Here is a 14,587-nt window from a genome sequence, read left to right as displayed (position 1 = left end):
TGCTAGTTGAGTGTGTGCAATGACAGGTGCAGGGCAGGAGGCATCTTTGCATGCACCATGGACAGGGGATTGGCTTGCACGCACAACAGCAAAAGAAGCAGTGGTGTCACCCACAGATACTGTTCCTTGACCCTGGGGTTTGGCCCACAAAGTCGGGTGCTCTGCATGTCCTCCTGCCGGCTTGGGTCAGTTACTGTATCATCCACCACCTCGTCCTCCACTTCCGTACCCTAGTCCTCCTCCTGACTTTCTGGCAATTGCTACATGCGATCTCTTCTTGCCCCACTTCAAGTGGACTGGGCGAGAGGCCTGAATCTATAAATGGAAAAGTGAACAGCTCTTTAGAGTGTCCAAGTTTGGGATCAGTTGTCTCTGGGCACGTGACATGATGTGAGGAACGAGGATCAGGGTGAGGAATATGCAGTCCAGACTCACGGCTACCCAAACTTGACCGTGTGGAAGACAGGGTGGTGGTGGTGGTGGCAGCAAAGAGAATGGAAACATTATCTGCTATCCAACCAACAACCACTGACACTGCTCTGAGTTCAATAGTGGTGTGCTGCTGTGGTCCCCTAGTAATTAGAACAGGAAGGTCGGGCGAGAAGATGTGTCTTTGTTTTGGCACAATTTCAGCTTGGCCTCGGCCTCTGCATGCACCATCACCATCATATCCACTTCCCTATCCCTTATCATGTGCCTTGCCCATTTTAAATGGAGTGCAATATTTTCAACATTCACTACATGTGGCTGAAGTTGGAGCAAACTTATATGTGACTCGTGTGAGGGAAAACCCCAGTTCAAAATACCTCGCCTGTAGGTAACAAATTTTTTTTCAGGAAACTGGTGTCTGTCAATAACTTGCCTAAGACACTGCAACAAAATTTAAATTGAGGCCTGAAATGGCACAATTTTGACCACAATGATATGCAATCCATGTAGTGGACAAACCCCAGTGTAAAATATATGACCTGTAGGTAAATATTTTTTTTTTAGCAAACTGGTGTCTTATATAAGACACTACAATATTTAACAGTAGGCCAGAAATGGACGAATTTTCAATGTACTGAGATGTGATCCATGTAACATAGTAACATAGTAACATAGTTTTGAAGGCTGAAGGAAGACCTTATGCCCATCTAGTTCAGCCTTTTAGTGCAGCTGTTCTGCATTGTTGATCCTGGGGAAGGCAAAAATCCCACAGAGTAGAAGCCAATTTTCTCCATAGGGAAAAAAATTCCTTCCCCTAAGCTGGGTCAACCATCTACCTATAATATTCTGTTATTCGTAACCTTCTATACTGTTACAAGAAAAGCATCCATTCCTTTCTCAAATTCATTCAGTGAGTTGGCCATCACCACTTCCTCAGGAAGAGAATTCAAGAGCCTCACTGCTCTTACCGTGAAGAACCCTCTTCTATGCTGGTGCAGAAATTGTCTTTCCTCCAAACGAAGAGAATGCCCCCTTGTTCTTGTCACAGTCCTTGGTACAAACAGTTCATTGGAGAGATCACTTTATTTCCCTCTGATATACTTGTACATATATATTAAGTCTCCCCTATGTCTTCTCTTTTCTAGAGTAAATAGACCTAATTTTGATAACCTTTCTGGGTATTGTAGTGAACCAACTCCATTTATCATTTTAGTAGCCCGCCTTTGAACCCTTTCAAGTTCAGTAATGTCTTTCTTGAGCACCGGCGTCCAAAATTGCACACAATACTCCAAGTGTGGTCTGACGAGTGATTTGTACAGAGGGAGAATTATGTTTTCATCTCATGTCCCCAGACCTCTTCTAATGCATCCCATGACCCTATTTGCTTTGGAGGCAGCTGCCTGACACTGGGCACTCCAATTTAGCTTCTAAATGACTAAGATGCCTAAGTCTTTTTCCATGTCCGATTTCCCCAGCAGTTTCCCATTTAGTAAGCAATTGTAGCATCTGTTTCTCATTCCCATGTGCATAACCTTACACTTATCTGTGCTAAACCTCATTTGCCATTTTTCATCCCAATTCTCCAATTTACTCAAATCTGTCTGTAGTTGCAAACTGTCCTCCTTTGTCTTAACTACCTTACATAGTTTTGTATCATCTGCAAATACTCATATTTTACTGTGTAAGCCATCCACTAGATCATTAATAAATATATTAAATAGTAGGGGCCCAATACAGAACCCTGTGGTACCCCACTAGTAACCCTGGCCCAATCTGAGTATGCACCATTAATAACAACTCTTTGTTTTCTATCACTAAGCCAGCTACCTACCCATCTACACACATTTTCCCCTAGCCCAAGCTTTCTCATCTTACGTACCAATCTTTTATGTGACGGCCAAACCTCTGTTTAAAACAGTTAGCCTGTAGGTAACTATTTTTTTCAGCAAACTGGTGTCAATAACTTGCCTAAGAAACTGCAACAAAATTTAAATTGAGGCCTGAAATGGCACAATTTTGACCGCACTGATATGCGATCTGTGTGGCAGACAAACCCCAGTGTAAAATATGTGTCCTGTAGGTAACTTTTTTTTAAGCACACTGGTGTCAATAAATTGCCTAAGACACTGCAACAAAATTTAAATTGAGCCCTGAAATGGCACAATTTTGACCGCACTGTTATGTCATCTATGTGGCAGACAAACTCTAGTGTAAAATATCTGGCCTGTAAGTAAATTTTTTTTTAAGCAAACTGGTGTCAATTACTTGCCTGGGACACTGCAACAAAACTTAAATTGAGGCCTGAAATGGTACAATTTTGTGCGCACTGATAAGTGATCCATATGGCGGACAAACCCCAGTGTAAAATATATGGCCCGTAGGTAACTATTTTTTTTAGCAAACTGGTGTCTTATCTAAGACACTACAACAAAATTTAACAGTAGGCCACAAATGGCAGAATTTTCAGCGAACTGAGATGTGATCCGTGTGACGGTCAAACCCCTGTCTAAAATAGGTGGCTTGTAGGTAACAATTTTTATTTTCAGCAAACTGGTGTCTTATTTAAGACACTTCAATAAAACTTAACAGTAGGCCAGAAATGGCAGAATTTTCAACGCAGTGCCAACAAGCAAATGGAGCTCGATTGCTTTTAAAGAAAGTAATCTGGATTAAGATAAAAAAAAATCCTGGCCCCTGATACCTTAGACTATGTATATAAATATCTGTAGTAGGCAGCAGCAGACAATACTTTAATGGACCCTCTTGATATATGCAATGAAGTCTGTGAAATACACTGCCTGCCTAGCACTGTGTTGGAATATGTTTGGTGCAACAACTCCATTCCTGTCTATGAGTATTTACTTGCTAGATTTGTATGCTGTTTATAAAGTTAAAAAAAAACTCCCAGAGGCTCACACAGGGAGAGCATGTGAATGTATTTCCTGTTTTTCCTGTGTCTGTGTATGAGAGAAGCAGCCTGCTGTAGATGCTGTACAGATAGAGACACACAATTGATTTATTCCCGATCTATTAAGCTTATCATATATTGTCCCTGAATAAAGAACCTCTGTTGTCACACACTTGGAGAGTATCCTGAATAATCTGCTGCCTACAGGTTATGTTCCCAGAGTGACACAGAACCCCAGAGCAAAAGCAGCATAGAGCAAGAGAGAAGATGTCCACTAGCAGCAATCCTGTCAAGTTCTCAGTGCCAAGCCTCACTAGCCAGAACTACCAGTCCTAGAAATTCAATGTGAAGGTGCTGCTCATAAATGGCCCGACATTGCCATTTCTGTGTGTGGTTCCACTATTACTCCCCAGCAACATGCCCGCTGCCTTGGGGTCATACTTGACTCCGAGCTTTCATTCGCCCCCACATCCGATCACTGGCTCGCTCTCGTTATCTGCACCTCATAAACATTTCTAGAATTTAACCTTTTCTTACTTTTGCCTCCGCAAAATCTCTTACTGTTTCTCTTATTCATTCTTGTCTGGACTATTGTAACTCTTACCAAATTCTCCCCCCACCAATCTTTATTGAATGCTGCAGCCAGGATCATATTCCTTGCCATTCGTTACACCGATGCCTATACCTTGTGCCAGTTATTACACTGGCTACCCATCCACTCCAGAATCCAGTACAACATTATTACCCTCATCCACAAAGCACTCCAAGGCTCAGCACCACCCTACATCTCCTCCCTCATCTCAGTCTACCACCCTACCCGTGCCCTCCGTTCTGCTGATGACATGAGGTTAGCATCCTCAATAATCAGAACCTCTCACTTCCGTCTCCAAGACTATACACGTGCTGCGTCAATTCTTTGGAATGCACTTCCCAGGTCAACACGATTAGTTGCCAATCCCTACAATTTAAGCGTGCCCTAAAAACGCACATATTCAAACTAGCCTACCGCCTCAAAGCATTAACCTAACTATCCCTGTGTGGCACAGTCAAAAGTTTTACCATAACCAAGTTCCCCACATCATGTTCCCACATGCTTTATGCATCTATTAGCCCTCTGTGTCTGTACTGTTACACACTTAACATTATGGCTGGTCCAAACAATGAAGGCAACTGTTACCACCCACCTTTCGTGTGTAATGGTCAACGTATGACTGGACACAGCGCCTCCAGCAGGGCGAATTTATGATACACGTGACCCTGGATACAGCGCCTCCAGCGGGGCGAATTTAAATAATACCGGGACGTGCAGCCGGATACACCGCCTCCAGCTGGCGAATTTAAAAAGTACACGTAAAACTGGATACTCCGCCTCCAGCTGGCGAATTTAAATAATAAGGGGAAACACAGGAACAATTACAGTGGTGGGCCATGTAATAGGAAATAGGGATGTGGAGACCTCCTAAGCTCCCCTGAGGAAGCGTCCCTGCAATCCTTACGTTCCCTATACAGGCTCCGCACCTGTCGCCACACGCGAACCTTATGCCCTGAATCGCCCTGAACCTAGTCTCTCGCTAGGGCATTGGCCGGTGCGGAAACTAATCCCACCACTGCACTAGATCACACATAAGGAAAGTCAAAAACAGGGGAAATAGAAAACTTAGCTCTCTCTGTGCAAATGCTCCAGCACAGAGTCCAGCAACCGACTGCAGCCTTCCTCCTGAATAGCTGCCACCAAGTTCAGTAAGCGCTGCAAAGAACTCCCTTTGGTGACTCCTTCCACATTAGGACTCAGGATTGAGCTGAGTAATCTCTCCAGCTCCTTCCACCACCAAGGTTGGTTGCAAATGAACAACTATCACCAACAATGATTGAATACCCTGAGACTCATTTATAGAGCCTCACACCTGATTTATAATTACAAATTAAACCTACCACTAAGGTGCGATACCACTCCCCACCACCGGGCAACTTAGAAGGAAAGACACCACGTGTGATAATTCCAATGGCCACCGGGGGCAATCACGTCACACATTGCACTTGACAAAGTAAAAAAAATTCACTTTGTCCAATTTAAAACTGTCAGATCATGACATCGTGTCTACCTTTTTTCCTCATAGATTGTAAGCTTGCAAGCAGGGCCCTCATTCCTCTTGGTATCTGTTGTGATTTATGTGATTATTGTTATGCTGTAATGTCTATCGTCTGTACAAGTCCCCTCTGAAATGTAAAAAGCTGCGGAAAATGTCGGCGCTATAGAAATAAAATTATTATTATTATTATTATAAGAGAAGGTACGTGGAAATATTCTCAGGGACAAGTGCCTCATCCATTACCAGATGATTGACTAGAGAAGGATCAGAAAGCACAAAGCACGAACTCCCTCAGTGTAGATTATAATCAGATTGTGCATATATGCAAGTGTGCAACTGCAAAGGAGATTTGGGATGAGTTACAGAAAGTGCATGAAAGATCAAATCTCAGCAATAAACTTTATCTCATGAGAAAGCTTTATCAGTCTAAGCTAAGTGATGGACAGAATATGCAGGGCTATATAAGAAACACCATAGAGATTTTGGAGCGTCTCAGTGGTATTGGAGAAGAAATTAAAGATTTTGATGTTGATGCACTTTTATTAAGTGGTCTTCCAGAAAGTTATGACACACTCGTGACTGCACTAGATGCACGGCCAGATGATGAGCTGACACTAGAGTATGTTAAAGGCAAACTTGTGGACGACTTCAACAGAAAAAGGCAGCATGTAAGCAGCAGTAATGAATCCAGAGAAGAAACAGCATTAATGACACAGTATTTCCCTAAATATAAGAGCAATCTAAGAGAAACTCATGGATGTTTTTTCTGTAAAAAGCCTGGTCACCTTAAAGCAGACTGCAGAATTTGATAAGCAAGAATGAGTCAGCTTAAAAAGTAGATCAGTCATCAAAGGGTTAAAACAGCTGTAAAGGAAGATTGTGCATGTGTTGAAACTGCATTTAATGCCAGTACAGGATAACCTGCAAAGCATATATGGTGTATAGATTCTGGTGCAAGCAGCCAGCCATATGACAAATAGCAAGGATTTCTTCACTGACCTTTCAGAAAAAGTCATCTTAGCTAATGGTCACTATATGACTACAGAAGAAGTAGGATACAGCTACCTCCACTGTCCAGTTTCCACAGCACAAAGCAGAAAGATCCCAAAAAAGGATGTTCTCTATGTTCCCAGCCTTGAAAGTAATCTTCTGTCAGTAAAGAATCTCACACAAAAGGGGAATGTAGTTACTTTTTAAAGATAACAGCTGCATCATCTCAAAGATGGGTCGCACTCTCGTAGAAGAAAAAATCCAAGATGAACTTTATCAGCTAAAATGCAAGGAAAGAGTGTACAGTGCTAGACAAGATCTACATAAGAACTGTATCCAAGTATGGCACAAATGTCTTAGGCACAGAGACCCAAAAGCAGTAAGGAAACTAGCTCAACTTGCAAATGGTATTGAAATCAACCAGTGTAGTCAAATGATGAAGTGCAATAGCTGTCTTAAGGGGAAAATATCCAGAAAATCCTTTCCTAATATAAGCACCACTAGATCTGCACAGCCTCTGATTAGGGATGAGCGAGTAGTGAAATACTCGGACTCGCTGTACTCGTTACGAGTAGCTCCTAATACTCGAGTACTCTCTCCCTATCTCAGCAGCAACTCTCCCTACACTGCCTGAGTCCGGAGCAGACTGTGACGAGCAGGGCGGCGTTCGGTCTACTATAGACCTGATGACGCTGTACGGCCAGCCAATCACTGTAATGCCACAACCAACATGTCTGCGGCATTACAGTGTGTGGCAGACAATCCCTGCATGTTGATTGGCGCTCTAAAGAGCGCCAAACATGCAGGGTGTATGAAAAGGAGGATGAATGAACTCATGGAGATCAACATCCGACACTGCGGAGACACCATCACGTGTTTCTCAACGCAGTGATTCTAGAGCACTGCCCCCATCCCTTATGGGAAATATGTAAAACATGCAAAACAGAAGCCGCGGAGACACCATCACATGTTTCTCAACGCAAGCAATGACCAGCCAGGTCTTTGCCCAGGAAGGAACAACCACGGGAAGGGCAGTCTCCAATGAAGGAAACCACCTATGCCAAAACATGGTATCCATCCACATACAGCTGTTTCGGGGTATTGCCCCTCATCAGTGTGGAGTAGGAAGCTTGCAGGGTGGGGACCCGAGCTCCCGCCGAATAATCCCAGAAATACTCGGAGAGCGCCGAGCATCTCGAGCAGTGAAATGCTTGGGCGAGCACTGAGCATGCTCGCTCATCACTAATAGAGATATTGTTTTAGAGATAGGTAATTGAACAAGAAATCAAAGCCAGAGGTGGAATCCCAATTTGGATTTCATTTACAAAGTGTAAACCACATTTCTTAGATTTCCATTAAAGTCATTGCGTCCGGAGGAAATTTGTCCTTTTAAATATGTGACAAAAAACTGTTTAATGAAAAAAAAACAAAAAACTTTTTGTTTCCCTGTCAGAGGTGTCAAGACGAAACTTTCTCTCCTTGTCTGCTGAATTAGACCAGCTCTTCTAATTCAGATTTGGCCACGGCCACCTTCATTACTGCGCCTACTGTAAGCTAATGAGATGTCTCGCTTTGCATCTCGGGGTATTCTAATGAGCTATTTTCCCTCTCTCTGGTGACAGATAAAAGATAACATCACAGTAAACCTCACCCCTTTCACTACTATTAGAAGAACGACACATTGTGACCTCGTTACAGTCAATGTATTTACAAATACATTTTCAGCATTTAATTTGCAGGGAGAACTACGCATCACAATTCTGCCATTACATACCTTAATGAGATGCCTTCAAATAAACCTATTATTTTGCCTCTATCGCTCTCAGATAACTCGCATATTATCCTCATGTTTGATACACGTACCAAGAAGACAAACCTTCCAACCCGTAGATTCCGCATATAACTCTGTACCACCGTCTAATTTACCCTTGGTGTTATATTGGTGCCACGTTTCAGCTCCGAATACAATTAATGATAAAAAGTTGTGTTAACATTTGTTGCACCCAAGGCCAGATCTGTCCTCATTTAATAGTTCATGTCCGTCCGCCTCTATTTTGTACACTACAGTGCTAATGAGATGCTAACACCAACATCTTTTTTTTTTATTTTGTTTTATGATTAATTATTTTTAAAGATTTAGCAGAGCTGAACATTTATATTCTGCTGAATGCTTGCATGAAGTCCCAAAGTACCAAAAAATGCCAGATATAATGAATAATTATGCCAAAATACCAAATATATAGCATATTTATAGGGTTAGTCTCTACGCAGTGAATTCTTGGTCATACAATATGCAGATTCTATAGACACTCCTGAACATTGAAATTGTAGCACCAAGAAGAAAAAGTAATGGGATTGTGGCAATCACCGAATGATCAGGAAAAATCAGGAAAAATGGAAACAAACTTTGCAAAACATCTCAACGCATAAATCCCTGCACTTAAGGCCCTTTTACATTTAGCGATGCACCAGCGATCCGACCAGCGATCCGACCCGGTCAGGATCGCTGGTGCATCGCTAAATGACCGCTAGTGAGCTGTCACACAGGCAGATCTCACATCGATGCAGCAGCAATGCAGCGCACGATACTCACCTTTCACACACAGCGATCCTGGCGTCCTCCCGCCCGCCTCCACGCGTCGCTCGTCGTCACAGCAGGAAGCTGACGACGAGAAATGGAGCCGGACATTCTTGCGCGATCAGCGATGGACAGCGGGGGAGCCGGTCAGAGGTAAGTATCACACATAGCGATATCGCTATAACGTCACAAAATCGGTGACGTTATAGCAATATCGCTAGCGATATCGCTATGTGTAAAACCCCCTTTACACACCTTAACTGCTATCAATGAGGTTATCAATGGTTGTCTGAGGAATGTTGCATGCACTTGGGCAAATTATCAAGATCCAATGCTGGCAGGTGTTAGGATTGGCGGAACACACTAAATAAGAAATAATTATAATAAGGTGCGTTCGCAACCCGGGGTCCACCATGCGGTGATGGAGAAACCGCAGCTAGCCACAATGGCGGAGCAAGGCTGGCAGAAAACACTTTAAGCACACTGAGTTAAATGTGCACAGAGCGCAAAGTACCAAGCTCTGTTACACCACAGAGCGGTGCAATAAAGCAAAGCAAAAAGGACTATACCCTGTTTGACTGCACAGGCATATAGAAAAATACTAATTGGGGTCCGTATAACTTAACCCCCCAAGGAAGGCTAAGCTGGTGGTTGACCTTGCTCTGACACACACTGTGCTTTAGCACGCACACCTGAGGTCTCCCAATGCTAAGTACAAGCGGGAGTTCTCACCCTACACTGCCTGTCTAGACCAACACTCGCAGTGCTATTAGCGGCACACGTGCACACAGGGTAGTAAAGCAGCCACCAACACAGCAAACACACAACACTAGCACACAGGCATGAGCCATTGAGAGCTTTTTATACCTTAAGCTCAAGTCCAGACAGACAGGACCTTGCCTGTGGACCAATCTGAAACTGCCACATAACCAGAGCACCTGACATCCGAGCACCAATGGGAAGTCACCATATCATGGACATGCTCAGTAGGGTAAAATCTGGACAGGCTCCAGAGCACAGCGCTGTACATGTAAAGCAGTAGTCACCATAGGCTTAGATGGAGGGGCAGCAGTAACTATACCTGCAGCATGAGCCTGGGCAAGGTGCTGGGACCGAAGTCTGTGTTGAGCAGTCATCCCAGCGGCTGAGCCTGAATGGGAGACCACAGCACCAGACAAGGCTTGAGATCCATCTTTGCAATGGGAAACAAGTCTGGGGATGTTGCAGGCAATGGTAACGCATTTAGCCCATGCAAGCTGCTAACAGTAGCATGAGCAGCATGCAGTCTGTGGTTGTCTTGTTGAAAGATGGCGCCTGGACACTTTGAAGAAATAGCAATGTTAGTGACCTTGAATAAAAACTAAATCCTATCATTACCCAGACTGTTTCTCCTTGGTGTTGTAATTTATACGGTATGTAATCTGCACATTGTATGGCCAATAGTGCTCTTTGCAGACAAAAACCCTTGCAATGTAATATATATTTAATCCCTTTTCGCCGCAGCCCACTTTCATTTTTGCGTTTCTGTTTTTCACTCCCCTTCTTCCCAGAGCCATAACTTTATTATTTTTCCGTCAATATGGCCATATGAGGCTTGTTTTTTGCGGGCGAGTTGATCTTTTGAACGACATCATTTGTTTTACCACATTGTGTGCTCAAAAGCAGGACACAAATTCCAAGTGCGGTGAAATTGCAAAAAAAGAGCAATCCCACACTTGTTTTTTGTTTTTGTTTTTTTAACCATGTTCACTAAATGCTAAAAATGACCTGCCATTATAATTCTGCAAGTCATTACGAGTTCATAGAAACTGAACATATCTAGGTTCTTTTTTATCTAAGAAGAAAGAAAGACCGCACTCCTGGAGCTGGTGGAAATAGTGTTGGATTTATTGGCACATGCCGTTTCGCGCTGTTTTTCCTCTCCTGATATCATTCCCCCGGTCGACATGCATAGCATGTGCCAATAAATCCAACACTATTTCCACCAGCTCCAGGAGTACGGTCTTTCTTTCTTCTTGGACATATTCAGCGTTGTGGACTTCCAGACCAGCACTCGCAGCTGCCAGCATTGAGGGCTTCGGATACCGCACACCACTAGAAGCACACTGGTAACAGCGGTGCCGTCCGCTTTTTTTCTTTTCTATCAGATATCTTTTTTATCTAAGTGGTGAAAAAAAATTCCAAACTTTGTTAAAAAAAAATTGCGCCATTTTCAATACCCTCTCCAGCCCAAGCAATGACCTGCCATATGGTGAGCGACCTGCTCTGCTGCGTTGCGGTGACTTCCCCTGTAGTCCAAGTTCCAATAGAAGCTGTTGCTGCTATATCTGGGGCTATGCTGTCCCACTGACTCTGGATGGCTGGGTTCCTCCTTAAATGTTGTGGGGCACTGAGTAGCTCAGGCATTTAGCCTGCCCGAGCACTTTCGAACTACCTAGCCCCGACTGACTATACATGAACTATTCCTGCTTTACACCCAGCTAACCCCTCTTACGGTTAACCAGTTACACAAATGAACTCTTGTCCTATACTAAGCACATCTGTAATACCCCCATCTAGTGATCAAACATGTACACTACACTTTTGCTAATCATATACATATCTACATATCTACATAGCAGATTTTGTACACATCATTATGAGCCAACAATATATATACTCGTAATAATACAAATATACACACTAAACCGGGACATGTTTGGAGGTTTCTGGACAGTTTCTGTAACCCCCTTACACTCCCCCTTCCTTTTACAATGGCTATCCCTGACCATATCTTACGCCATCTTTATTCTTACAAAGGAATACTCTGCGCAGGGAGGATAATGAATTAACCAAAAATACATTTTTTTTTCATTTTACGGTATTTACAAGCAGGTGCCCGGAGACAGTCCATCTGTTTACACTGTCAGTCGACAGATATTTTGTCCTTAAAGGGAGGCATCCCCCTCCCTTTGTGTATGGCTTGGTCCCATGCACCATGTGCAGGCTGCCTCGTCCTAGAACACAGTCTGTTGCTGCGGCTACACCCGGTTCATTAGTCCAAGGACCCGTTGTTCTAAAAAAACACTAAGTCCTGCTTATCCAGCAAAAAAGCGCAACAGGGGCAAAAAAAGTTTTTATCCTCATTGTTCACTCCTGGCTATTCCGGCCGCATTGCTCCTGACTCTGGGAGCGTATCAGGGCTCCTTTGCCCATAGGGACGCAGACCAGTCCCGTATTTTCTTAAGTGCAATGAGCATAACTTCACAATTCTCAGCAGACAATATACTATTCAACAGCAAGCGTCCCGTGCCGCTTTATCATCAGTGTTCCATGCCTGCCTACAAACTGAAGTGGACTCTGCAGCCGCAGAGTCCATGGGTTGCCAGGATGCAGCAGAGGAGTGGTGGAAGTTGACACACGAGGAACCGACTGCTCCTGATTTAGGCCCGCATATTGCTCTAGGCCGCTATCCTCCAGACACAATGTCACCGCCAGAGCTGCCACTAGGAATTTCGGGGCCACATGCTGGCAAAATTTTGTGGCCCCCTTGAGACTCCACCCAGGCTCCACCCCAGCCAGCAGCTCTTGTTTTGGCAAAAAGATTTTTAAAATTTGCCACCACGACACGGTAAACTCTTTTGGCCGGCCCTACTCTACTTTACTCTATTAAACATTTGTTAAAATATCCTGTACAATTTAGGTATATTTTTATTTATTTTTCAATTTTTAAAATGACCAATAATATCACATGCAAAGGGACAAATACCAACGCACCATGTCCAGACCACATATTACCACCACAGTGACCAAATAATATCACATATAAGGGACAAATACCACCACACCATGTCCAGACAACATATTAACACCACATGGTGAACAATAATACTACATACAAGGAAAATACAGCCACACCATGACTAGACCACATTTTACCATCACAGTGACAGCACATCCAAGGGACAAATACTATCGCAACATGACCAGCCCACACATTACCACCACATGGTGACTGAATACTACAATACTGATCATTAATAAAAAAACACAATACTATTACCATAAGTGCCATTATACACAGGAGATCTGTACTTAGTATGCAGTGTCTGTGTAAAGGTAATACGGTGATTACCGATGACCTTATACACAGGAGCTCTGCATATAGTGTTGGTGCACAGGTAATACAGTGATCACCAGTGATATTATACACAGGAGCACTCTATATAGTGTCAGTGTACTGGTAATAAAGTGATCACCAGTGACATTATACACAAGAGCTCTGTATATAGTGTCAGTGTACTGGTAACACAGTGATCACCGATGACATTATACACAGGAGCTCTGTACATAGTGCTAGCATAAAGGTAATACAGTGATCACTGGTGACATTGTACACATGTACTCTGTATATAGTGTATAGTGTCAGTGTACAGGTAACACACTAACTCACCAGTGACGTTTCTAGGTGAAGTCTTTCAGCTTCGCTTTTCATCTTTCATCCAATACATATTTCATCCATCACGTCTTCAAGCCAGGGCTCGTCTCTGCAGGAAATAACACAGTTATCTAGAGCCCCCGCTTGCAGAACACATTACTTAATTTTTTCCCAACTTCTGCACTACACCAGATTAACAAAAAAAGGCGACATAGTGTCGCTCTGCACAGCAACTGGACTGCCCCCATTTAAAACAGTATCCTCAAAAAAATAAATTAAATACATCACTGCAGTAATAATGATGTAAGAAGATGAATTGAGACGGAGCCAGCAGTGTGTGGTGCCCTTTAAGGCCAGAGCTATTGGAGCTGTCACCACTGTTGGCAGGGGAGGTTTCCACTGAAAGGGAGAGACCTTTCTGTTAGACAGCAGGGGGAGCGGCAGGAGCTCAGGAGACCTGAGCGTGGGATCGGGTCAGACTTGGCAGGAAAACGACAGGAGACGGTTGACTCCCTCTCCGCTGCTCGCGCTGACAACTCCACTTTTCCCATACCTCAGTGTGCTGACCTTAAGACTTCTCATGACACTATTAAGTTACCATCTGTTCCCACACTGTTGGATACCCTTGTTTTACCTGAGATACAGGACAATCGGCTTAGAGACTACTCCTTAAAACCATGGGCTGTTGCAGCCTGTACACATGCTCACGACCTGTGTCTGGCGCCATTTCTGAGGAATCCACATAAAGGACTGTTTCCATGTTCCTACGCACCCAAGTCAAGCAGAACTGAATCCATCAGCACTGTCGGGTGGCAGTGCTATTCGCATCTCCGTAGCAGAGCCAGAGACTTTATACTTCAGTTGAGACACCGCCGGGAGATTTTCCAGCCTTTCCCCTGCCAGAACTGCAACCGATAAGTTGTCTTGTTTTTGTATATTCTTTTTCTGATTGTCTTTCCCTCCCTGCATGGAGTACTACTTGTTATTGCCTGTTCAGTAAATCCTTGTTAACCACTTCTCTGTCTCCAGTTACTCACTGCATCCGACGTACTGTTTATTCCTTACAATATCCCTTAATTAACCCCTATGGTAATAATATTCCCCATCCTGGCCCCGTGTATCTCTTTCTATCTACAGCCATATGTTCTCTCATCCTGCCCTCGTGAGTATCCATT

Source organism: Dendrobates tinctorius, unplaced genomic scaffold (assembly GCF_039654945.1).
Source record: "Dendrobates tinctorius isolate UK_male_01 unplaced genomic scaffold, ASM3965494v1 ptg000086l, whole genome shotgun sequence".
In the NCBI taxonomy this organism is placed as follows: Eukaryota; Metazoa; Chordata; class Amphibia; order Anura; family Dendrobatidae; genus Dendrobates; species Dendrobates tinctorius.
This window is presented reverse-complemented; position numbering follows the sequence as displayed.